Here is a 26,276-nt window from a genome sequence, read left to right on the forward strand (position 1 = left end):
ATTTCTTTTGGGAAATCACTGGCCTTCCTTGATCGCCTGTAGGTGTTACTGTGTAGCCTCCTCACTGGACCATGGCCTCTACTCTGTAGTTCCTAGTCATTGCTCCCTTCTCTGGATGCTGCTTCTGCAGCTCAGAGAGAACAATTGCTTTCAGTTCACTCCGGCACATATGCCTGGAGTCTGTTCACTTTGCCTGCCTTTGGCATTTACTCCCAGCCGGGGCCAGATGTCAGCAGACTGGAGAGCTAAGCGAGGATGGATTTAAAGGAGCTAAGCGAAGTCTGCGGGAAGTGCTTTATCGGATTTCGCTTATTGAACATAGACTCCGCTCTTTATCTCCGAGGTCTTTTCTGCTCAGACTCTCAGACCTATGTTACAGGAAATTCAACTTAGGAAGGTGGTAGTAGGGAACTGGGGAGAAATTTTCCATGCCGATGTGGCGGCCTTAGGATGACAGCCAGCTTCAGCTTGATTTCAGAGTACGTTGGTGAAAATTATCAGGTGGCCAGCCAGGGAAACCCCACAACCGTTTCTAGCATGGGCTACCTCAGCACTCAACACAGCTTATTAAATTGAAAAAGGAGAAGCAACTGAAGAAAACGTGACAGAATCTGTTTAACTCTCTTTAGCAAAGAGACTTTATTTTATTCTAACAGTGACGTTTGAAATTGCTTGTATTTTGGCTGGCCACCTGTGTTGTTTTCAGTGCAGGATGATAATACTGTGTCGGGATGTAATGGTAAAGAGTATGCTCTCTTTGGGCTGCTGATTTTTAATTTCTATTTTAACGGATCTTATGAAAATGCAGTTTGACAGCATCATGCTGGATGAACTTCTAAGGTATTTCAGAAAGAGGAAAGAGCCTTCTACTGAGAGCCGGTCCCACACACACATGCTACATCAATTAAAGACTTAAAATTGTCCCATGCAGCTTTAGCTTTTTATTTTAAGAGACAGAAACTTGGGCTGGCACAGGGGCTTGTCTCAAAGCTTGGCAACCTGACTTTAGTCTCCAGGACCCACATATTGAAAGGAGAGAACCAATTCCTGCAAGTTGAACTCTGGCTTCTCCACATGCACCATGGTATTGAGCCACACAAACATACTTTCAAGCACTTGCACACACACGCACACACACAAACACACTTGCACACACATGCGCACACACAAATGAATATTGAAAAGTAAAAGACAAATATTCCTTTTAAAAATATACTTCAATTTTGTATGATATATGAACATAATGCAGAGGCATAAGAGTGAGGGGGAAAGGAGAGAAAACATACCTGTAAGAATAAGCACCACAGATTTGTATGAAACAGGAGGCAGATTTCTATGCATGAGCATGTATAGAAAGGCCGATGTGGTACTGGCTGTCGGGGTTGCATTGTGAGTTAGCAGCTTCTGTAGTATTAATTTGTTCACATCTGTTCACACATCTTAATACATCCTAAAACTGATGAGTGGTCACAGCATCCTCCATGGAACTTCTCCTTTCATCAGTTCTACAGAGCAGAAGGGAATTTAGCAAGGAAGCCACCATCATTATTATGTGTACTGTTCTTATTTACCTGCACCTCAGACTCAGCAGATCTCCTCAGTCTGCCCTTATCTACCAGGAACTGACACTTTGGAAGAACACTGGATAACTATTTTGAAGTCTATTCTACAATTTGGATTTTCCTAATGCTTTTTTTTTTAACCAGGAGACTTAATAGTTGCACGTTTGGCATGTGAATGACATAGTTAAGGCCTTCACATGGCAGGCTTCAGGAGGACCTTAGTGTGAGATATCACACCTGAGGGGTGAGGATTACACTAATCTATGAGTATAGGACAATTATTTAGAATGTAGTTAGAGTTTATGCTGCTAAAATGGATGAGGGAAAACCCATGGGATATCAACCCTATAGAAAGGCCTACAGGCAACTAAGGAACGCTGAACGTGGGACAAATAGTCTTCTCAAGGGCTGATCACACTGATTGATTATCCAGCATCCAACAGTAAGACCTGAAAACATGTATAAACTCACATTATAGATTCGGCACACTGTACTTATGTATTTAGGAATACATACATACATATGTGTGTGTGTATGTGTGTGTGTGTGTATATATATATGTATACATATATATATATATATACACACACATATGCATGGAACAATTAATGAAAAAAGAGGCCATTAATCTGAAAGAAAGCAAGGTGGTGGATCGAGTACATATGAGGGTCTGGCAGGAGAAAATGGAAGGTACACATAATGTGATGATAATATAATCTCAAAAATTAGAAATTAAAAACATACTGCATTCGGGCAGTGGTGGTGCATGATTTTAATCCAGCACTTAGGAGACGGAGGTAGACAGATCTCTGTGAGTTTGAGGGCAGTGTGGTCTACAAAGTGAGTTCCAGAACAGCCAGGGCCACACAGAGAAATCCTGTTCACAAACAAGCAAGCAAACCAGACTACTTTTCCCAGGTCTTTCTATGTAGAAGGTGCTGTTTTCCTTTCAATAGCTATTTTAAGGGAGATGTTTTCACTTTGTAAATGTTGGGTTTCTCTTCCAACTTTTGCGTGTTTAAGTGTATATTCATTAGTAAATTTTTCCTGCAATAGAGATACTGCTGTGATATCCTAATGGTGAATTTGTATTTCTATTGTGTTTCTTATAGTCATGAATTTTTGTTTTGTTTTTAAGTTAAATTCATTTGCTTAAATATTTTTTGTTTTTTTTCAGATTATAATATATCATTCTCTTCCATGTCCTCTCTCCAAACCACCCTATATACTCTCTACCTTGAACTTTTTCAAGCTCATGGCCTTCTTTTTCTTTAATTGCATATATATATAGGCTCGGGCACAGCAGTTGTTTTGTAGATATATCCTTTGAGACTGGGCTCCACAACTCTGCATTGTCATCACTTACGGTTTTTTTGTAATGGTGTCCATAGCTACATTGCAAGTATTGTCTTTATATCCACATAAAAGTGTAGCTCTCCCTTTCGTTGGGGAAAGTTATCTTCTCAATATTCATGAATTTTAAGAGCTTCTCTCTCTCTCTCTCTCTCTCTCTCTCTCTCTCTCTCTCTCTCTCTATCTCTATCTCTATCTATCTATCTATCTCTCTGCCCCCTCTCTGTCTGTCTCTCTCTCTCTCTCCCTCTCTCTGTCTTTTATCTACTTGATTACTTCTATGCCATTAACTCATTGATCCTATTGTTATTTCTCCCAGTTATTATATATAATGCAGTATCATGAACTTTCCCATGATTTGGATGTTAGAAGCCCACTGACTCACGAGCTTTGAAGGGCTCTCACGTTTGTTTCATCCCTTCTCACTTTCTAGACTGCAGGCTGCTCCAGGCTCATCGTAGGTTGCCTGTTCTTGCCTTCATGTCGACTACTTCTGTAATATTAGGGGATTTGCTTTCTTTTCTTGGAAAGCAGTTTTTAGATACAGATAACTGGGCTGTGAGTTGTTTTCTTTATTTACCAGGACGTCATTGATTCTGAACCCCATTGACTTTTGTGTTTTCATCAATGTCTTGCTGTCTTTATTGTGTGGCTTTATATTATCATGATTCTATAACATGAGTCTTGGTTCAAGCCTTCTTTGTCTTTTACTTTAAGATCGCTCAGGTTGTCAGTTTGTTATCATCCACTGGATGATCCAATGAATGCTTCCCAGAGTTTCACTGAAGCTGTGGGTGAGTCCATTGCAAACTGACCTCAGTGCTACTGAATCTTTTAGGCTCCTACTTTGTTCTTCTCTCTATGGTGGCTTTTGCTCAGGCAATCCACTCATGTTTGGCTCTTAAATGTCCCTCAAAGTTTTGTGTGTTAAATACTTCTTTAGCAACCTTGGTAGGGAAATTATAATTAGCTACTATAAATGCTGGTCCCTTAGGTGGGTGGGCCTGATGGAAGGAAGCCAGGTCACTGGGAGCATGCTTTTTAAGGGATAAAGTGGCATAGTTTCCTACAATTTTTTTTTCTGCACAGAGTGTCATGAAACAAACAGACCAGTTCTACCCTGTCTTCTCCCATACTGTCCTTCTCTGCCATGGGCCCAGAGTGATAGCGACAAACAACTACAGTCTTATCACCAAAGCTCTGAGACAAAATAATTCCTAGTCCTTCCTAAATTGATTTATCACACGTATTTGTTTCATCGGCACAAACAAATACACTCTCCTAATTGCCTAAAACATCCTGCTTTTTATAGGAAATTGAAACCAGTACACGAAAATCCTAGTCAAGGAATCTGATTTCAGAAATAGATTCTTTGAATCGAAAATTGGACCATAGTGAGGTTCAATAAGATAGCCCGGTGAGCAAAGGAGCCTGCCACCAAGCTTAGTGACACAAGGGTCCCTGGACACATGGAAGAAGAAGAAAACTGAGTTTGACAAATTGTTTTCTGACCTCCATACATACCTTGTGGAATGCACATTCTCCCCCAATAAATAAAATTAATTAATATAATAGAACATAATATTACACAACCTAACTTTTGGGTAGACAGCTTTTCACATAGTCTTTTTAAATTTGATTTTTGTTTATTTGTTTGTTTTGTGTTTTCAATACATGGTTTCTCTGTGTGTAACGCTGGGTGTCCTGGAACTTACTCTGTAGACCAGGCTGCCTTGAATTTGTAGAGATCTGTGTGCCTCTGCCTCCCAAGTGCTGGGATTAAAGGCATGTGCCACCACCACCCAACTTTAATTTGATTTTTGTCTCTCTCTTGTCAACAGTAGATAGACTAAGAGAAAAAGAGAAAGGGAAAAAAATCCCCATGTGGTAGACTAGTAGGGGATTCATAAGAGAAGGTTAGTCTTTGTGTCTAATGCCTTTAATAACAAACCCTATGCCCAAACTGAGATACTGTCAAAATACTCCCTGCTCTCAGAGCTGTAACATTTGTATTTGCCAATACTGTAAACACACCTCCTGTGTTTCCTTTCTTACTATGAATGTCCATGACATTCTGATTTTTGGAGATGGAAAAACATACCCACCTAGGATAAGTCAGCAAATATGTGGGATTATTTTTTCACCATGAATTCATTATTCCTTGGAAATACCTTAGATTTCATGTATTGCAGAAGCTTAGAATAATCATTCCCAGTGCATCTCTTGTGGTTTGGAAACCAAGGAAGACATGCATGTGGTCTTTTACAGCTCATTTAGTTTTGGAGATTTTCAAGAATTAATGTGTTCGCTGACATTCTTTTCTCAACTTCATCCAATTCCACAGAAGTTGCCCAGTTGGGAGAGTGTAATTAGGCCTCTGTTGTAGCTTGGAAATTAGCTATGCAAGACAAGAATGGCTCAGAACAGACTGAAGAGAAGACCCAAGAGAAGGCTCAAATGACACATTTCACTTCTAGAAGAGTGTATTCCCACTGATGGCTCTGTGGACATTTTTCTGATTAAGTAAACTGGGCTGTGATGTGGTACACAATATGCTCTGTGGTTTCAGCTCTTGGTTACCTTGGTATAGACACTAAAAAAGGATAGGATTATCTTTTGAAGGAAGGCCACTAGTGGATAATTTACTACTGATTTTGTTTTATAATAAAAATGTGCTGAAATACACATAGTATAAAATTTACCATCCTGGTGATCTTTAAGTGTACGGTTCTGCGGCATTAAGTTCATCCGTATTCCTGTGAAAGCCGCACCACCATCCATCTGCAGAACTCATTCCATCTCGCAAAGCTGAAATTCTATACCCATTAAACAATAGCTCTCCATTTCCCCTCTTTCCAGACCCTGGCAGCCACCATTCTACTTTCTAGGTTTATGATTTTTGACTACTCTAAGTACCTCATATAAAAGAAATTATATAGTATTTGTCATTTTGTAGCTGGCTTGTTTCACATATCATAGATTCCTTAAAGTTGTTCCATGGTATAGCACAGCTAAGCATTGTATTCCATCATAAGGCTGAATAATACTCCATTGTAGATATATGCTACAGTTTGGTTGTTCATTCACGCATTGATGGACATTTGGGTTGCTTCCATGTTTTAGCTATTATGGATAATGCTGCTATAAACATGGGCGTGTACAGATCTCATTAAGACTCTACTTTCAGTTCTGTCTGGTTTTTTTTTTTCAGCAGTGAAATTGTTGGACCCCATAGTAAATTTCATTTTATTTATTTATTTTTTTACTATCCATCATCCTGCTTTCCGCAGCAGCTATACCACTTACCGTTCCCATCCACAATCTACATGGTTCAAGTTTCTTAAGAAATAGTCGAAGTACATTTGAGAATAAGTATGTTCTTACTGTTGTAAAGGTTCTCTCTCTCTCTCTCTCTCTCTCTCTTAGATGTTTTATGGTGAATTTGATCTCTTCTTTTTTCCCCAGTCCTTTCCTGTCTGGTTGCTCTGTAAGTAACAGTTGGATATTAATTCCTCCAGCTGTTATTATAGAATTATCTATTTCTCTTGATTTTATTAGTTTATGATTAATATGTTGTGAAAGTCTCTCATCAATGTATATAAAGGCTTTAAGTATTTTATCTTCTTGTTTTATTGATGTTTGTTAACATTTAAATCTTTTTATTTTGGTTTTTTTTTTCAGACAAGTTTCTCTTTGTAGCCTTGGCTGTCCTGGACTCTTTGTAGACCACACTGGTCTCAAACTCAGAGGTCTGATTGCTGCTGCCTCCCAGAGTGCTAGGATTACAGGTGTGTGCCACTGTGACCAGCTAGTATAATATCTTTTGTGTCCTGTAAACTTTGAAAATTTAATGACTATTTTTACCCTCTCCTGTTTGCTTATTTGGTCTTAATACTGTCTTCTCCTTTCCTTTTCAATTTTTATCTTTTTAGTGGGGGAGTGGATTTCTTATAGATGAAACATACTTGGATTATTTTTAAAAGTTCATTCTGCAGATCTTCTTTTCTATTAAAAAGCTTAAATTATTCTTATGTAAGACAATCATTGGTAAAGAGACACTTACTCACTTTGCCAGATACTCAGGGTTTTAGTCCCTCACTTTCCTTACTCTCGTTTCCTTTGTGGTAGGCTGAGAAGCACCATGGAATGTATTGAATGTCTCGTTTCCTTTTGTTTTTCTTTATTTCTGAGAAACCTCCACACTGCTTTCCATGATGGCTGTCCTAGCTCTCACTCCCACCAGCAATGAATGAGGGCGTCTCTTCTCCTAGATGCATTACAACATCTGTTGTCCTCTGTCTTGATGAAAGCCACTGTGACTGGGATAAGATAGACTCTCAACATAGGTTTAACTTTCATTTCCTTAATGGCCAGGGATGCTGAGCATTTTTACGTAGTCATTGACTCAATATTTAATTAAATTTTTCTTAAATGATCTCTTAGTTCCCATTGTTACTCCAGCCTCTAATACATGAACCTTTTCTTTTCCTTCTTTTGGTTGTGGTACTGGGAGAAGCACACTTAAATTATATTCAGTTATAGTGGCCAGGATGGCAAGAAAAAAAAGTATAAAAGAGCATAAAGAACCAAACATATACAGGGAGAGGAAGTCCCCCTCAGTCACAGTCATAGGGGAGGGGAGTAAGGGGAAAATGGGAGGAAGGGAGAATGGGAGGATACAAAGGATAAACATTGAGATGTAACATGAATAAATTAATAGAAAAAAGAAAAAAGAACCAAACATAAGACAGACAACAATGTTGCGTGATTTGGGGTCCTTGTGAAGGATAAGACACAGGCAGTGCTCCCCTCTTCTGTCATCCAATAGCTTCCAGCATTAGACCACACTAGATGATATTCAACACAGTAAAAATGCAAATTATCATTATTATTATATTGAGTGATAATTAACAACTAATTAGAAAATGCTTACTAACAGCAAAACAGAATGAACTCTTTTTTATTTTGATTCTGTAATTGTGAATCTGAGAGCAAACAACTTAGAGTAGAAGAAGAGGCAGAAGAAGGGCATGAGACAGAAGGGCAGGGCCCAGAAGGACAGGCGACACAAGTCTCCTGGAAGAGATTCATTGGTGAGAGCCCTAAAGTATTTATATATTTAATGTAGGAATCCCCTTCTGAGAATAGGTGAACAGCTCTCTGAAGGTGTATGAGCATTTGAGGATGTTAGACATACCATTGTTTATAATAAGGGGAAAAAAAGTAACAAGGTAAAAGTGAAAATAATAAGAAATGATCAAATAAATGGATATTTCTATAGGACAAAATGTAGCACCGAAAAAGTAAATCCATAATGAAATGAGAAATAGTGACAATATTGTTTAAATAAATAAATTATGTGAAACAATATTGTCTTTTTTATTTGAACTTTAGTATATTACCAAGTTTACTTTTTTAACTTCAGAAATTCCTTTTAAAAACTTAGCAAAATAAAATATAAGATACAAAAACGTTACATCAAAGTTGGACAACACAAACCAACAGAACAAAAAGAGCCCTAAGAGAAAAAAAAAACATCAGAAACCCACTCATCCAGACACTCAGGGGTCTCATAAAAATACAAAACTAGAAGCTATAATATATACACAGAGGACACAGTGCAGATTGCACGCAGGCCCTGTGCTTGCCCCTTCAGTCTCTGTGAGTGCATTGTGAGTTTTGCTAGGTGATTTAAAGGGCTTTGTTCTTCTGATCCCCTCCATCCCCTTTGTCTCCTACACTCCTCCTGCCTCTCCCTGAACTATCAGGGAGAGATTCTCTGGAGACATCCTATTAGAGCTGTTGGAGGTTTCTCTGTGTGTACCCAATGTCTGGCTGTGGGCCTCTGTATTTATGAAGTACAATATTCTCTTAAATGGGTGATAACATTACCATAACTTAGAATAGTATAACAAAATAGCAAACAGTTAATACTCACAATCCAGGAGACAGGAAGGCCAATATGAAAGTGCCTGTAGATTGGGCTCCAAGGAAGTGTCCTCTTCCTGACCTGTTATAAGAAAGAAGTGATAAATGTTGGAGTAGATCGATATGTTTAGTCCAATATTTGACTCTTATATAACCATTACATGGGAATATCACATAATAGCTCAAAATTATATGTAATTTATGTACAAGAAAATAAATTAAATATTGTTCATCAGTTTAAAAAACTTGAGTATAAAATTTAAATTTTCCATGCCTTAAAATGTCAAAGTTAAATAATGTCTGCTTCAAGCAGTCCCCTACACACTATGACTATAAGACTGAGATATCTGTGGATATGGGGCATATGTAAACCTTTTTTAAAAAGTCATAATATTGATTTAATAAATTTCTCATGGAAATGAAGCCACAGACTTAGAGAAGATTTGACCTTAGTCTGTTTGAATATATATAGAATTTTGAATGAATTTTATCTCACACAATCATTGGAGCATCACAGTTAGATATCTTCATTGGGCTACTATAAATCATGGTGACCTTTGGGAACATTAGTAAGGCTCTCATATATCACTGGATGTGAGAGAATCCATTAGACAAGATAATGCTAAGGTACAGGCCCAGATCCAAATTTAACTCTTAAATATTTCTAAATTTTTCTTCCAACATCCTTTGAACCAAAGTAAGCAAGGGGATGGCCTAGAGCTTTTGCAAGGAGGAAATGTAGCAATTAGTTTCTTGTCTGCCATTTTGCCTTTTCATTCAGTCCTTCGCTCTCTTGGGTGGATAGAGCCAAAGAGCAACACTTAGATTGATGCCAAGAGGCAGACTGATAATAACATGAAATTCATACATATCATCATATTTGTATTTTAACTTCTCCAATAAGGCTATAGAATACTGCTAAGGAGTAACTAAAGAGAAGTACGGCCCTGGCACTCTTTTAATTGAAGGGCCAACGGGGATCTCAAAGTTTCCTTCTATAGGTCCCTAACATCTTCTCACCATGAGTTAACCTGGGCTACAGCAATGTGCAGTCACTAGCATTTCGCACTGCTTTGTATGGCTTGGCCTGCCCTGGACTCTGTTGTTAATTGTCCGCCCTCAGATAGCTACTTGAAGTACTGGTAGACAAGGATGTGATCTCAAGGATGTGATCTATGGAACATGTGGTCAGCTGACCATCAGGAGAACTTTACAGTCCCAGCAACAGTACAATGTGTTCCTTCTCCAAATACTCTCTAGCAGTTGTTAAGATTTTTTTTCTTTTGACACTAACCATTCTCACCAGAGTGCACCACTGTGGTTTTGACTCACATTTCCTTACTTCTTATCATTATTTATCTTTTTCCATTGATCAGAAACCATGTGTATATCTTCTTTTGAAAATGTCTATTCATAAGAAAGAGTAAAGCAAATTCTGGCAATATGAGAGTTACTGGATGTCTTTTCACTGTTCTTATATCTTTTCTGTAGGTAACCCTGAAATTATTTGAAAATGTAATATTGGAAAATTAGAACCCGAGGAAAGCTGACTCACCTAAAGCCACACTAAGGAGATAAGAGAAATAATCATATCTGTTTCAGATTAACGTGAATATCTACATATTTTAGTGTGGATTTTATTTTTAAAATTAGTTTGTAAACATAATAATGACATCAGCATTGAAATGCTACTACATGATTGGCTCACCTGACCACAAATTTTCACTTGCTTTAAAAATGTCCGATAGAGTAAATACTACTATAGATGTCAATAATAAATCTTATCGTAATGAAAAAAAAAAAGAAAATGTCTATTCAGACCTTGTGTTTTAAATTTTAGTTATTTGATTATTTTTAATCCCTTATTTTTTTCTATTTTTTTCCTCTTGTCATATGTATAATTTACAAATGTGCCCTCTTATTACCTGGCTTCTTTGCTCAGTTATTTCCTTTGATTTCAAAATCTTTTTGAGTTAAATATAGTTCTAAGAATTCTATTGTTATTTTGTATTTCAATCATTCTGGGTCATTGGACCAGTGCTCTGAATACAATGCTCTGAAGCTTATCTTCTACATTTTCTTCTAGAAGTCCCATGGTTTGGGATATGAGACTCAATTATTGTTATAACTCATAAAAGATGAAGGGGTCTAGGTCATGTGTCTGCATATGAAGCTTCCCAGTATTATTTGCAGAAGATTGTCCTTTCTTCATTTTCTTCTTAGATCCTTTAGCTAAAATGCTTGTCAACTTTAAGTATACAGGGCTGCCTCTGGGTTCTCTATTGTCTTCTTTTGTTCTGCGTGTGTTTTGAAAATGGCAGAATTGACGACTTTAGATTTGTCATATATTTTTATGTAGATAAGATTTGCTGTTTTTCTCAGGATGACTTTTGACTATTGAAGAATGTATATCAGTTATTCTGTTCTGGAGAATAGTGTGGGGTTTCCCAAAGAACTGCAAACTGAAATTCCATATGACCCAGAAACCTCACTGTTGGGTATATATCCCAAATAAATGAAATTGTTTCATTATGATTTCATGTTTAATGCATCATCATTCACAATGGCCAGGATATATCCATCAACAGACAATTGGATAAATAAAATGTTACATTTAGGTACAGTGGAATGCTATTTAGCCATAGAAAACATAGAATGCTGTCATTCCCAACAATCTGTGTAGAACTGAATGACACTAGATGACATGAAGTCAGGTATATGAGGACAAACATGGCAGGGTAGACCTCCTGAGTGGAATCAAAACCAGTGGACCTCATAGGAGTAGAGTGCCATAGTGGTTGGCAGAGATGAGAGAGAATACAAGCTGCAGTGGGAAGAGGTTACTCATGGCCACATGCCATTGATTAAGAGGATAATATCTGGAACCCTCTGAACAGCAAAGTGGGTGTAATTGACATTTTGACCATAGTGAGAAGAAAAGAGTTTGAGTATACTTATCAAAGAGAAATGATTCAAATTAAAGGATATTATAACAAATTGACCATGACCCAAAAAAACACATAAACTGAAACAAAACATTGTACCTCACAAAAATGCAAATATGCTCATCAAAAATGAACTTACATATGGAAAAAAGACCTACTCAGTGTCTTTTCCATAAATAGGACATTTAAACTTCATGTTATCTCATGAGGAATTGAGGACTTTGATAGAGTGCAACTTCCTGACCAAAGTCACAGTTGCATACAACTTGCTGATTTAAGGAAATAATTTATGATTTTGTAATTATTAACAAATTTATTAACTTAAATACATTCCCCACTGTACTTGCTTCAAAAAGATATTTATGTCTCTGACAGTTCAAATTTTGTAGGTGTTTTTCTTTTTGAGGATTTTTTAATTTATTTTTTTATTAATTTATTCTTGTTACATCTCAATGGTTATCCCATCCCTTGTATCCTCCCATTCTTCCCTTCCTCCCATTTTCCCCTTATTCCCCTCCCCTATGACTATTCCTGAGGGGGATTTCCTCCCCTTGTATATGCTCATAGGGTATCAAGTCTCTTCTTGGTAACCTGCTGTCCTTCCTCTGAGTGCTACCAGGTCTCCTTTACTTACCTTTCTTTCTCCTTGTTGCATATCCCTCTGTTTCCAGGGCTTCTTTTTTTTTTTCATTTTCTCTTCCTTCCTTCCTTCCTTCCTTCCTTCCTTCCTTCCTTTCTTCTTACTTTTTTTCCCCCCTGATGTTTGGTTTATCTTGTCTTTCTTCTTAAAATCTCATGTATGTTTGCATCTGGAGAAATGGCTTAGTGCAATAGAGCAGTGTGCAAGCACAAGAAATGGAATTCAGATTTTTAGCTCTGATATAAAAAGCCAAGGAAGAGCATACCAATGGGTTTTTCAATACCAAATTGCCAGCTCTACATATGAATAATATTGGACAGACTGAGCAGGATGTGTGTGTGTGTGTGTGTGTGTGTGTGTGTGTGTGTGTGTGTGTGTGCACACACACATGCATACATCCGTGTGTTGAGATACTATGCATTTTGGGAAAAGAAGCTATGAGAACAAAAGGCCTACATGGGGCAGGAGGATTGAGGTGAGAAAAGGGAGAAGAAAATAATGTATTTTATTATGATCTTAAAAAAAAAGCCAGGCATGGGTGAGTCTGCAATTCCAGTACTGATGGCTTAGGGAGGTGAACAGACAAGTTGATTGCTGGCTATCCAAGACAAAATGGCAAGCCTCAGGTTCAGGAAGAGACCTTGTCTCAAAAGAATAAAGAACAAAGGGATAGAGCAGGACACCTAATGCCTCCTCTCCTCTGGCTTCTGTGTACAGGTGTGTGCATACCATGCACATATCTGTGCATATACACCATTCTCTTATGTGCAAAACCTCATAGGTTGCAAAATATAAAATAAGAAAAAGAGGGGGATGGGAATTTATCTCCTGTCGCTTCATAGTTGTCTCAGCATCTAAAATAATCCTAATATTATGAATCTGGCCTGACCAATCTTCATGCTTGTATTTATGAGGATAAAAGCACATCTGTGTAGAACAAAAGGTACAATCCATTGCACAGAGGGTGCCTTAGTGATAGCCATGGTGTAATTATAACTAGTGTTATAATTACTAAATGCTTTGGTGCCCTCAGACATCTTTGTGTGAACTACACTCCCTTTCACTGCAATTTAGAGATCCAGATGCTCCCATCACCAGTCCCTGCCTGTCTTTATTAGGTTATAATTAACACATTATAATTGTGGATTGGAGTGTAGGTCAATATTAGAATGTTTGCATCTCCAGCATCATTGTGTGTGTGTGTGTGTGTGTGTGTGTGTGTGTGTGTGTGACGTACTACTTAACATATTTAAATACATATACATTGTAAAATATCACCATAGTAAACTCAACTGAAATAACAATCATTGCATGTGCCCCTCTTTTCCTTAGAGGTGTGTGTGTGTGTGTGTGTGTGTGTGTGTGTGTGTGTGTGTGTGAAGGCACTTACAATCTGTCCTCTTATCACATTTCAGGTATACAAATTAATTTTATTTATATAGTAGCTTAACACAAGATTCAGACTGTTCTTTATCTAGTGTAATAAGCACTTCATACTCCTTGAACTTTATCCCCCACCTCAGATATAGCTAACTCTAATGCTACCCTGATTCTGTGAGCTTGACTACTTTAGATTCCAAATATGCATGATATTCTGCAGCACTTGTCTGTGTGTATCTGGGTTATTTCACATTGCATATGTTCTTCCCCTTTTCATATGTGTGGTCACAACAGAAAGATTTCCATCTTTGAGAAATATGACCCCTCTATGTATGTGAGAGTATGTATGAGAAAGAGATGGGTCAGAAAGAGGAAGAGACAGAAAAGAGATTTCTTTAACCTCATCAAAGGTGACTTTGGTTGTTCGCATATCTTGGATAGAATGAATAATATCCCAATAAGCATCGAAGTTCGGAGATCCCTTTGATCTTCTGATTTCATTTCCTTTGCACATGCTCTCAGAGGTGGGATGCTGGATCATGTGGAGTTTGTATTTTAACATTTTGGAAAACGTCCATGATATTTTCCTGTGTCTCTACATGAACCAGGATGTTATGTACACACTTAGATGAGCATGCTGGCCTGTTTTCCATTAGTTTAGAAGAAAGTCACTACAGTTAGCTGTATATAAGGTGGGGGGTATGAAAACGTTATCTTCACAGAACATCTTGGAGCCTATTTACTTATTTTTTTTTAATTCTGTGAAAATTAATTACTGTGTTTAAAGGAGTAAAATCTTGGAATTTTAACTTTTTTATGCCTTTCAATGCAAAAAGCTCCCAGGCTAAAGAAAGAGGCTTCATTCTTTCTCTGAAGTAGAAAGGTAGCCACTAGATGAGGCAGATCCCATGCAGATCAAGCAGCTGCTCACTTTGGGGGTGAGTTGAAAGTCACCTCAGAGAAGTCCCACCAGCTTTCCAGTTTCTATGTGAAAATAGACTTTCTGTATATTTTTCCTCACAATAATTCACTATGGAAAGGGAAGGTTATTTTATAATATTTTGTCACTGGCCTGTCCCTTCTAAGGTTTTTTGACACATCAATTGTCTCTGAAGACTCTAGAAGGCATAGTAGAGAACAGGGCATATGCTGCGGGGAGACCTTTATGAAATATGGGAATGGGTTTATCAATAGATCCAGATGGCAGAATAGGAACGAATACAGAATATATATAATGGACACTACAAAGCTATTCCAAGGATAAAGAAATTATAAGGGACAAAGACTACATGAGGACAATGTCTCCAATCCACCTTCAACTGGTAAGAACCTGTTGAAAGGAATAAACTGTTTCCAAGGTCATGCAAGTTATAAATTTGGATACATGAACCAAAACCTGTGTCTCTTGCTTCTCAGTATTAATTTGTTCAACATGCTAGTCCTGTTAAAGCAATCTATCCTCTTAAAACTGCAAGATTCTGAATGATGAAAAAGACTGGATATTTACTCATCCCATTTTCTCAGACAACACTGGCAAACAGGAGATGTTAGGAGATGTTTGAGATGCTGAGTTTATTTTTCTTAGTCTCTTTGTGACTGCTGGTGTTGACTGTTCCCACCAGTGGGCCACATATGCTTGCTTATGTTCGGACCCTGAGAAACTTTCAAATAGGGGAGCTGTCAGAACTACTGCAGAGGTTTGTGGTCTGAGATGGGGCTCAGGCATCAAGATACTGAGTCCACAGATTATTTCAACATATAGGAAGAATTGAGAAACACAGATGAATAATTGAATACATGTCCACAGGAAAGATTCTACTTCGAATAAAATCTGACTCTCTAGGGAAAGGATCAGCAGCATTATTTCCTCTACATTCATTTTCATATTGTAGCTGGTGTATATTCATTGTGCATATGACAGGGGTCAATAAGGATATTTTTCATAAAAGTATATAAGGTGCTTTGAGTATATTCTTTCCATATGATCTTATATCTACCCTTCTCACCCCCACTACCCTCAGTGAATCCCTTTAGTTTCCCTAGACATTTTGCTTCCACTTTCATGCAATGTATGCATACATTAATCTATGTAACAACATAAAAGGTGAGGTCCATAAAATGGAGAAAATGTGATATTTGTCTTTCTGAAACTGGCTTAATTAGCTTAAAGTAATTATCTAAAGGTGCTTTTTTCTACAAATACTACAACTTCACTCTTTTTAACACTAAAAAAACACCCCTTTGTGTTCACATATTTTCTATCCATTCCTTTGTTGGTGAACATCTCTTTCTTACTTGCATTTTATATGAGCATGCTGTATGTGTACCTGGTGCCTGTCAGAGAAAGGTATTGGAGCCTGTGAGACTGGAGTTAGACATGGTAGTAAGCCACCATGTGGGTACTGGAAGCCAATACCAGATCCTCTGCAAGAGAAGCAAGCATGCTTAAATGTTAAGTTAAATGTCCAGCCTCCTTCCTCACTATTGTTAAGCTCTCTCAAGTGACAGTGACAAGCATGACCTAGATTGAGAACCTCTATCCCAGAACAGTGGTTTCAGGAGACCTTAGAATGCAAAAAGTCACTCAAGGATATAAAAGTATGACTCCAAATAGCACCCTTGACCTCAAGCAGGCTCTTCGGTGCACTAAACTCACTTCTGCCTGCTGCTGTCCTATAAAGAGGCACTGGAAGAGACTCAGGAATATACAAACAATCAGATTAAGTAAATCAATAAAACAGTTCAAGATCTGAAGAGGAAAATGGAAACAATGATAAAGGCACAGACAGAAGAAAACTGATAATCAGAGCGCTTAGAGATGAAAGAAGTAACACAGAGGTGAGCTTTTCTAACAGAATCTAAGAGATGGAGGAATGAATCTTGGGACTAGAATATACAATCATAGATCTTGAAGCAACCATCAAAGAAAGGGCTAAATCTGAAAAATTCCTACCACAAAACATTCAAGAAATCAAGGACACCATGAAAAGATAAAACCTGAGGATAATAGGCATTGAGGAAAGAGAAGACACCCACCTCCAAGGCCCAGAAAATATTTTCAACAAAATCATAGACGAAAATTTCACCAAGTTAAAGAAGATGTTTGTAAATATACAAGAGGCCTACAGAACACCAAATAGAATAGACCAGAAAAGAAAAACTTCTACCAGATAATAATCAAAACACAAAATATACAGAACAAAGAATATTAAAAGCAGCAAGGGAAAAGGGCCATAACATATAATGGCAAACCTATCAGAATTACACCCGAATTCTCAACTATAAAAGCCAGAAAGGCCTAGGTAGAGGTCCTGCAAACCCTAAGAGAACACAGTTGCCTGGCCAGATTACTATACCCAGAGAAACTATCAAGAACCATTAAGGGAGAAAACATGATATTTCATGACAAAAGCAAATTCAACAACAACCTATCTGCAAATACGGCTTTACAGAAGTTACTAGAAGGAAAACTCCACCCTAAACAGAGAAGCTACAACCAAAATTACATGGGAAATATGTTACTACACCATCGTAAAAATGCAACCACACAAACTCTCTACTACAACCAACATCAAAATCAAGGGACTTAACAGTCAGTGGTAATTAATATCTCTCAACATCAATGGACTAAATTCTCCAATAAAAAGACACAGACTGACTGAACGGATGCATAAACATGATCCAACACTCTTTTGCATTCAAGAAACACATCTCAGCCACAAGGATAAACATTACTTCAGGGTAAAAGGCTGGAAAAAGATATTCCAAGCAAACCAGCACAAGAAGCAAGCTGGTGTAGCCATATTAATATCCAATAAAATAGACTTTCAACCAAAATTAATCAAAAGGGACAAGGAAGGACACTTCATACTCATCAAAGGTAAAGTCCACCAAGATGACATCACAATTCTGAATATCTATGATTCCAATACAAGGCCACCCACATTTGTAAAAGAACTATTAACAAAGTTTAAACCACACATCAATTCCCCACACATTAATAGTGGGAGACTTAAAAAAATAAAAATAAATAAATAGTGCGAGACTTCAACACCTAATTTTCACCGAAGGATAGGTCATTGAAACAGAAACTAAACCAAGAAATAATGACACTATCGAACCCCATAAACCAAATGGCTCTAAGAGATATTTACAGAACTTTTCACCCAAACACTTCTTAGTACCCCATGAAACCTTCTCCAAAATTGATTACATAGTAGGTCACAAAGCATACCTCAACAGATACAAGAAGATTGAAATAATACCTTGTATCTTATCAGATCACCATGGTCAACAACAGAAATAACAAAAAGCCTACACACCCATGGAAACTAAACAGCTCTGTACTTAATGACACCTGGGTCAAGGAAGAAATAAAGAAAGAAATTAAAGACTTCCTGAAATTTAATGAAAATGAAGAAACAACATACCTTAGTTTGTGGGACACATTGAAAGCAGTGCTAAGAAGAAAATTCATAGCATTAAGTGCCTTTATAAAGAAATTGGAAACATCCCATATAAGCAACTGAATGACACACCTGGAAGCCCTAGAAAAAAATGAAGCAAAAACACCCAAGAGGAGTAGATGTCTGGAAATAATCAAACTCAAGGCTGAAATCAATAAATTAGAAACAAAGAGAACAATTCAACAAATCAACAAAACCAGGAGCTGGTTCTTTGAGAAAACCAACAATATAAGCAAACCATTAGCCAAGCTAACTAAAAGGCAGAGAGACCATATCCAAATCAATAAAATCAGAAATGAAAAGGAAGACATAACAACAGACACTGAAGAAATACAAAGAATCATAAGGCTCTACTTCAAAAGCATATATGCCACAAAATTTGAAAATCTAAGGGAAAGGGAAAATTTTCTGGATTGATTACACTTGCCAAAATTGAATCAAGATTGGATAAACAAAGTAGATAGTCCTATTTCCCCTAGAGAAATAGAAGTAGTCATTAATAGTCTCCCAACCAAAAAAAGCCCAGGGCCAGACGGTTTTAGCACAGAATTCTACAAGACCTTCAAAGAAAAGTTAATACCAATACTCTTCAAATTACTTCAAAAGATAGAAATGGATGGAACATTATTGAATTCATTCTACAAGGCCACAGTCACTTTTATACCTAAACCTCACAAAGACCCAAGAAAAAAATTAGAATTTCAGACCAATTTCTCTTATGAACATTGACGCAAAAATACTCAATAAAATACTCGCAAACAGAATATAAGAATACATCAAAGATATCATTCACCAAGACTAGGTAGGCTTCATTCCAGCCTTGCAAGGATGGTTTAATATATAGAAATCCATCAATGCAATCCGCAATATAAACAATGTGAAAGACAAAAACCACATGATCATCTCCTTAGATGCAGAAAAAGCATTTGATAAAATCCTACACCCATTCATGTTTAAAGTTTTGGAGAGATCGGGGATACAAAGCACATACCTAAACCTAATAAAGGCTATATACAGCAAGCCAATAGCCAAAATAAAATTAAATTGAGAGATACTCAAAGAAATTCCTCTAAAATCAGGGACTAGGCATGGCTGCCTACTTTATCCATATCTCTTCCATATAGTTCTAGAAGTTCTAACTAGAGGAATAAGACAAAAAAAAAAAAAAAAAAAAAGGAAATCACAGGGATCCAAATGGGAAAAGAGGAAGTCAAATTATCCCTATTTGCAGATGATATGTGTACATAAATGACCGCCCAAATTCCACCAGAGAACTCCTACAGCTGATAAGCAACTTCAGCAAAATGGCTGGATACAAAATTAACTCAGAAAAGTCAGAGGCCTTCCGATATACAAATGACAATAGTACAACAGAAGAAATTAAGGGAACTACACCCTTCACAATAGCCACAAGCAATATAAAATATCTAGGAGTAACTCTAATCAAGAAAGTGAAAGACTTTTTTTGGAAAAAAGATGTTCAAATCTCTGAAAAATGAGATTGAAGATGAGATCAGAAGATGGAAAGATGTCCCTTGTTCGTGGATCAGTAGAATTAGCATAGTAAAAAGGACCACCTTACCTAAAGCAATTTACGGATTCAATGCAATCCCTATCAAAATACCTACACAAGGTTTTAAAGATATTGAAAGATCAATTCTCAACTTCATATGGAAAAACAAAAAACCCAGAATAACTAAAACAATCCTGTACAATAAAAGATCCTCCCAGGGAATCTCCATACCTGATCTCAAGCTGTACTATGGAGCAATGCAGAGCCCCCGCTGCCAGTCTAGGCTATGGCGAGGGTCTGCGGATTGAAAAGACACAACAGTGGTTCATTCTTGCTAAGAGAATGCCATTTATTGGGAGTAACAGGGCTGGTTATATAGGGGAGGAACCAGTAATCAAGCAGCACTGTGGAAATTCCCCAAGAGGGAGCAAACCAAGGGCCAAATAATGAGACTCAAAACAAGGAAAATGAAGGCAACCAGTGGAGCACAATGTTTCAACTGCAGAGAAAAACAAGCAATGTTTCAACTGCAGAGAAAAACAAGTAATGGTCAGTAACAGCACAGCTGCAGTTCCCTATAGAATAACAGTAATTAAAACAGCATGGTACTGGCATAGCAATAGACTGGTTGATCAATGGAATTGAATCAAAGACCCAGAAATAAATCCACACAATATGGACACTTGATTTTTGACAAAGAAGTCAAATCTATTCAATGGAAAAAGGATTGCATCTTCAACAAATGGTGCTGGTCTAACTGGATGTCTACATGTGGAGAAATGCAAGTGGGCCCATATTTATCACCAGGCATAAAACTCAAGCCCAAGTGGATTAAAGACCTCAACATAAAACCAGAGACACTAAAGCCATTAGAAGAAAAAGTAGGGAAGAGCCTGGGACTCATTGGCGTAGGAGACAACTTCCTGAACAGAACACCAACAGCCCAGGCCTTAAGGTCAACAATTAATAAATGGGACCTCATGAGGCTGAGAAGCTTCTGTAAGGCAGGAGACACTGTCAACAGAACAAAGTGACAGCCTACAGACTGGGAAAAGATCATCACCAACCCTTCATCTGACAAAGGTCTAATATCCAAAATATATGAAGAGCTCAAGAAATTAATCACCACCAAACCAAATAACCCAATTGAGAAATGGGGCTTAGAACTAAACAGAGAATTCTCAACAGAGGAATATCAAATGGCTGAGAAATACTTAAAGAAATGTTCAACATCCTTAGTCATCAGATAAATTCAAATCATAAATGACTCTGAGATTCCATCTTATACCCATCAGAATGTCCAAGATCAAAAATTCAAGTGACACCACATGCTGGTGAGGATGTGGAGAAAGAGGAACACTCTTTCATCGCTGGTGGGGGTGCAAACTTGTACAACTACTTTTGAAATCTATCTGGCACTTTCTCAGAAAACTGGGAATAGGGCTTCCTCAAGGCCCAGCTATTCCACTCCCTGGACTATACCCAAAAGTTGTTCCACCACACAACAAGGACATATGCTCAACCATGTTAATAGCAGCCTTATTCATAATAGCCAAAACCTGGAAACAACCTAAATGTCCCTCAGTTGAAGAATGGATAAAGAAATTGTCCTACATTTACACTGTGGAATACTACTCAGCTATTAAAAACAAGGAAATCCTGAAATATATGGGCAAATGGGTGGAACTAGAAATGATCATCCTGAGTGAATTAACCCAGACTCAGAAAGACTCACATGGTATATACTCACTTATAATTGGATATTAGCCCAATAGGGATGTTCTCTGAATATCTTCACTTACAGGGGATTGGCTTGGATGTGGGGATCTCCTATTTGGAGCTAGGTGAGAGGAGTATGGGAGAATGCAGAAATAGAAAGATCCAGAGGGTCCTAGAATCCTACAAGAAGAGCATAATGATGGGCAGATCTGGACCCAGGGGGGTCTGCTCAAACTACTGCAACAACCAAAAGGATAATACATGTAGTAAATATTGAACTGCTACTCAGATCTAGCCAAGGGACAGGACATTATCCATAGTTGTGTGGAAAACAGGGACTGACTCTGACATGAACTCTGGTGCCCCATATTTGACCACTTCCCCCTGGAGAGGAGGCCTGGTAGCACTCAGAGAAAGAATAAGGACTTAATGGGCTGTGACAATATGTAGGGGGAGGGGAATAGGGTGAAAGAAGGAGAGAGGGAGGAATGGGAAGGGACTAGCAAGGAGATAAAAACTGAGATGTCATCTGAATAAATTAATAAGAAAGAAAAAAGAAAACAAAAATAAAATAAAAAAGATATTAAGGCATTTATTTTATTGGAGGTAGATATACCTCTTATTCAAGGGCTATGTGGAGGATCCCCAACTCTACTTCCTAAGTTAATGTTGACTCCTTGACCTAAAAAAATACAAGAAACGTCTGTTAAATAAGCTAAACAACGGCAACATTATGGCTACAAGCAGAGAGAAATGAGGTGTGTATCACAAACCGCATAAAACAATGAGAACAAATTTTAAAACAAAATGCAGAGGGTAACAAGGAGCACTATTGCAATACTGAAAGCATGCGAGTTGTCTGCTGCATGGGCGGATGCTCTGCAAACGTGGGTGCTCACCCCGGGTCTTCTGGTATCCTCTGTGGATGCGAGCTGTCCTGGAAGCCAGAACGTCTACCACTCGATATCACCTTGTCTAGCCAACCTATAGAACGTCAAGGCAACATCTCCAAGCAGAGCTCCCCAGTGCTGTTCAGCTCCTAATGACTCAGAAAGGAACAGAAGCACTGGGTGGTTTGCAGTTGATTTAGGGACTGTTGAGCTAGCAGCTCTGATTCCTTTCAGTTAGCTCTGGGCACCTCTACCCTTTCAGGGAAGCGTGTTCTTGAACAAGAGCGCCATCTATGGGAGAAATTGATTATACAGCTTTCTACCCCGCAAGTCTGTAAGGAACACTACAGCAGGAGTCCTCAGTAAGCATGTTTGGAGATGTGCTACTGCACACAAGGCAGTGCCTTCGAGAGTTCTCCATGCAAATGATAAAGTAAGAAACTCTGCTTAGAAACAAAAAGTGGTAATGCTAAGATGAGCTGTGATGCCATGATCCAAGGTTTTTTTTTTTTTAAATAAAGTCATTTGTTTGAAATCTTCTCATTCTTCTGCACAACTTCTAAATTTCATATCTCCCTTAATTGTTCTGATAGTTGAAATTTTTATATTTTTAATAATATATTTTATTAACTTATTCATATTACATCTCAATTGTTATCTCATCCCTTGTATCTTCCCATTCCTCCCTCCCTCCCTCCCATTTTCCCCTTACTCCCCTCCCCTATGACTGTACCTGTGGAGGACTTCCTCCCCCTGTATATGATCATAGGGTATCAAGTCTCTTCTTGGTAGCCTGCTATCCTTCCTCTGAGTGCCACCAGGTCTCCCCATCCAGAGATAGCTGAAAATTTTACCCTCATTTGTTAATGATTTTTATATATCTGTCTGTATTCATAAAAATAAATATATAGAAGAAGAGGACAATAATTAATGCAAAATCAATTTCTGATGGGAGAATTTTAGTTACTAGCTCCTAAGTAAGACCACTACTTGGGGTCCGCATGCTTTGCTTGTAGTCTTCCAATAAGCTGGACCTATTGTCCTGGATGTTTATGTAGATTGTAATATGTAGTGTTTAAGCTTGTGATTTACAACATAATTATGCAGATGTTCATGATAACCATATGACATGATACTGAGAAATTTTTTATCTTTCTCGGCCTTCCCACATAACACATGCCATTCAGCAAGCCACCACTCGGTGCAGGCAGTGCTCTGCTCATTAGGGTTCTGGAAGATAAATAGCCTGAAGGTTTGATTCTGAGAGGGTTGATTTCTCTCCATAATCACATTTGGCGATATAGCTGAAATTCAGAGAAAAAAAACCATAGCCAATTTCTTCTGTCTTTTAACTTTTTTGTTGTTTGTTTGTTTGCTTGTGTTTTTAGACAGGACCTCTTTAAGCTGTCTGTCCTGGAGTTTGCTATGTAGACCAGGCTGGTTTCATGCTCACAGAAATCCTCCCACCTCTGCTTCCTGAGTGCTTGGTTTAAAGGTGTGCGTCACCATACTTGGCAGAACATTCAGTTTCACATACTCAACTTCTGTACTTTTATGAACCGGGTCCTGCTCCTTGGGAAGGAATCAGTGTTCTAGTGTCACAGCCTGTGACACCCCAGTATAGGAACTCCACCCAACCATGCCACTTACAAGAAAGCAAAGGATCAGCCCGTTTGCCTCAGAAAAGGGCCATCTTTTTTTTTTTTTCAGTTACATAGGGTGCCTCTTTTCTCCTCTCCAATGAGGAAGCATTGCTCTACCTCATTGAACCTACAGCATGTTGCAGCCTCCTGTTTCTATAATGTGAGCTGTGAGAAGGCAGAAATGGGAAAAGGAGTTCTACTCCATGATATTTTAAGTGAGGCTACTCTACCTGTCTTCTCTGAGTGCCGAGAATCTTCCCTTTACTGTCATGGCACCAAGCTCTGGGAACGTGCAGCTAAGGAAACTAGGCATTCCTGGATGTTATCTACTCAACGATTTAATCATTAGCAACAGCAGACAATTCCACCTTGAAGGTCATTATCATCCAGCCTAGATCTTCTATACAATGTCTAAACTTCTACACTCTGGCCCGAATAGACAAGTGTATAGTAAGATGTAATTGACTATCCTAAAACTCATACTAAGTGAGTGATGATTTAATAACTTTCTTCTTGAAATGCCATCAGCAAGAAACTGTACAGTTTTATGAAACACTTGATTTATTTGGTACTGAAGATTGCCTCAGTGCAGCCAGTTTGCCTCATAATTTGTGGGAAAGAAATAAGATTTAAAAGAAATTATAAAGGAAAAAATGAGCTGAGGAAAAACTGGCAACAGAACTTGTGCAATATTAATTATAATTGAGAAGCAAAAGTCATTGCTGAACCCAGAGTGTTTTTATGTACTGTGGAATGGATATGTCCCCGTTACAAAGTCTAGCAGATCTGCGATCATTGCTTTGGGTCAAATGGATTTGCTGGGCAGTGAATATTAAAATAATATGCTTTGTAAATGTGAGGTATGACTGAATACAGCCCACATGTATAAACACCATTACCTGGGGAAAATATTGGGCTGTTCTCTTTCTGAGTCCTACTTGAGAAGATGGCTTTAGGAAAATAAGATGAAGAAAAATAGACATATAAATAGAATAGAATACTGAAACACTATATTCATTTCATGGTCAGACTTTCCAACATTTTCAAACTATCATTCTATTCCAAAAGCACAGTAAGCAGCAATGAACCAAGACAACCAGCCAGGATTGCATGTGTTCCTAGACCAGTTCACAACAATTCAGTCAAGAATTAAAAAAGTTTGATGAGAATTCAAAGACTGAGTTATACACATATAGTCTCTATAAAATGCTATTTGTTAATCAAAATGATGTAGGATTGTGATTTGCTAGAAAAATAGCTCACTTCTCCCTGGAAAATGCTTTAATAAATATTGATACTGTGTCTAGATAGTGGTTATAGCGCCATGAATATGTAATTGCTTTTGTTACCAATAAATCAAGGTTAGCAGTTATGCAGTTTGGGCCAATTGCTCAGATTTCTCATGTTCTTTTGAAAGAGTGGAGTTTATTAAATCATACCCTATTTGTTAGGAGTTTATAAAGCATTGCCGTTTCACTGAATAAAAACCATGCACTTCAAAGAGGAAAGCTAGCAGTTCTGCTCAGCATTTTTTTCCAGGAAGGAACAGATGACTGAAGTTCTAGGAAGTAACAAGTTTGTAATTGTGCTTTCTAGTAGAATTTTGGAGTCAGAAAAGCCAAAGGTCATCACACCAGGCCAGCCAGGTTAAAGCAGCTGTTACCAGAAGCTTCCAAGGAGCTATTTGTCCTGCTACACACAATCCTGGGGCAGATTTAACTACTGAAAACAACGTATTCTACAGTTTGATCGGATGTTTGCACTTGGAATTGTCAACCTTGGCCATAGGCTATACAAAGGCAGATTGGATGTGTATGTGTTCCTATGTGTGTGTGCATGTGTGTATGTGTGCAGTGTATTGCTTTGTGAATATGTGACTGGGTGTTTGTATGTGTGTACGAATTTGCACATCCTCAGAAAGAGACAATCCACACAGTATTTGGAGGAAGTATGATGGCTCTCATCACCAGTAACTGTTTTGTCTTGAGACTTTGCTCAATAAGCCCTTAAGTATATTTCTTAGTTTAATTTAATAGTACATAACTCTGATAATGAGTTGGTTCACCTCTTCTCAGTGCACTATTCTTTGCCCATGGGCAGTTAATGTCTGAGCTCCTGAAGGACAGTCGCATCCCAGTGGTTCTCATCATACTGTAAATGAGAGTGTTATTTCCTTTCATTCATATTTGAATTCAATAAAATTTACCCAGGCAGCTCCTATGGGCTGGCCACTGGAT

General features: G+C 37.9%; 1 long non-coding RNA gene across 1 annotated transcript; it reads right to left on the reverse strand.

Moving 5' to 3' along the window:
- Positions 1-1,303: 1,303 nt before the first annotated feature.
- LOC311598554 lies at positions 1,304-22,584 on the reverse strand. Its single transcript, XR_014779568.1, has 3 exons — positions 22,406-22,584; positions 8,854-8,925; positions 1,304-1,505 (listed from the first exon to the last, which is right to left on the reverse strand). It is a non-coding gene; the product is annotated as an uncharacterized lncRNA (long non-coding RNA).
- Positions 22,585-26,276: the final 3,692 nt, after the last annotated feature.

This window comes from Acomys minous (assembly GCF_964271855.1).
Source record: "Acomys minous genome assembly, chromosome: 5".
Taxonomy (NCBI): Eukaryota; Metazoa; Chordata; class Mammalia; order Rodentia; family Muridae; genus Acomys; species Acomys minous.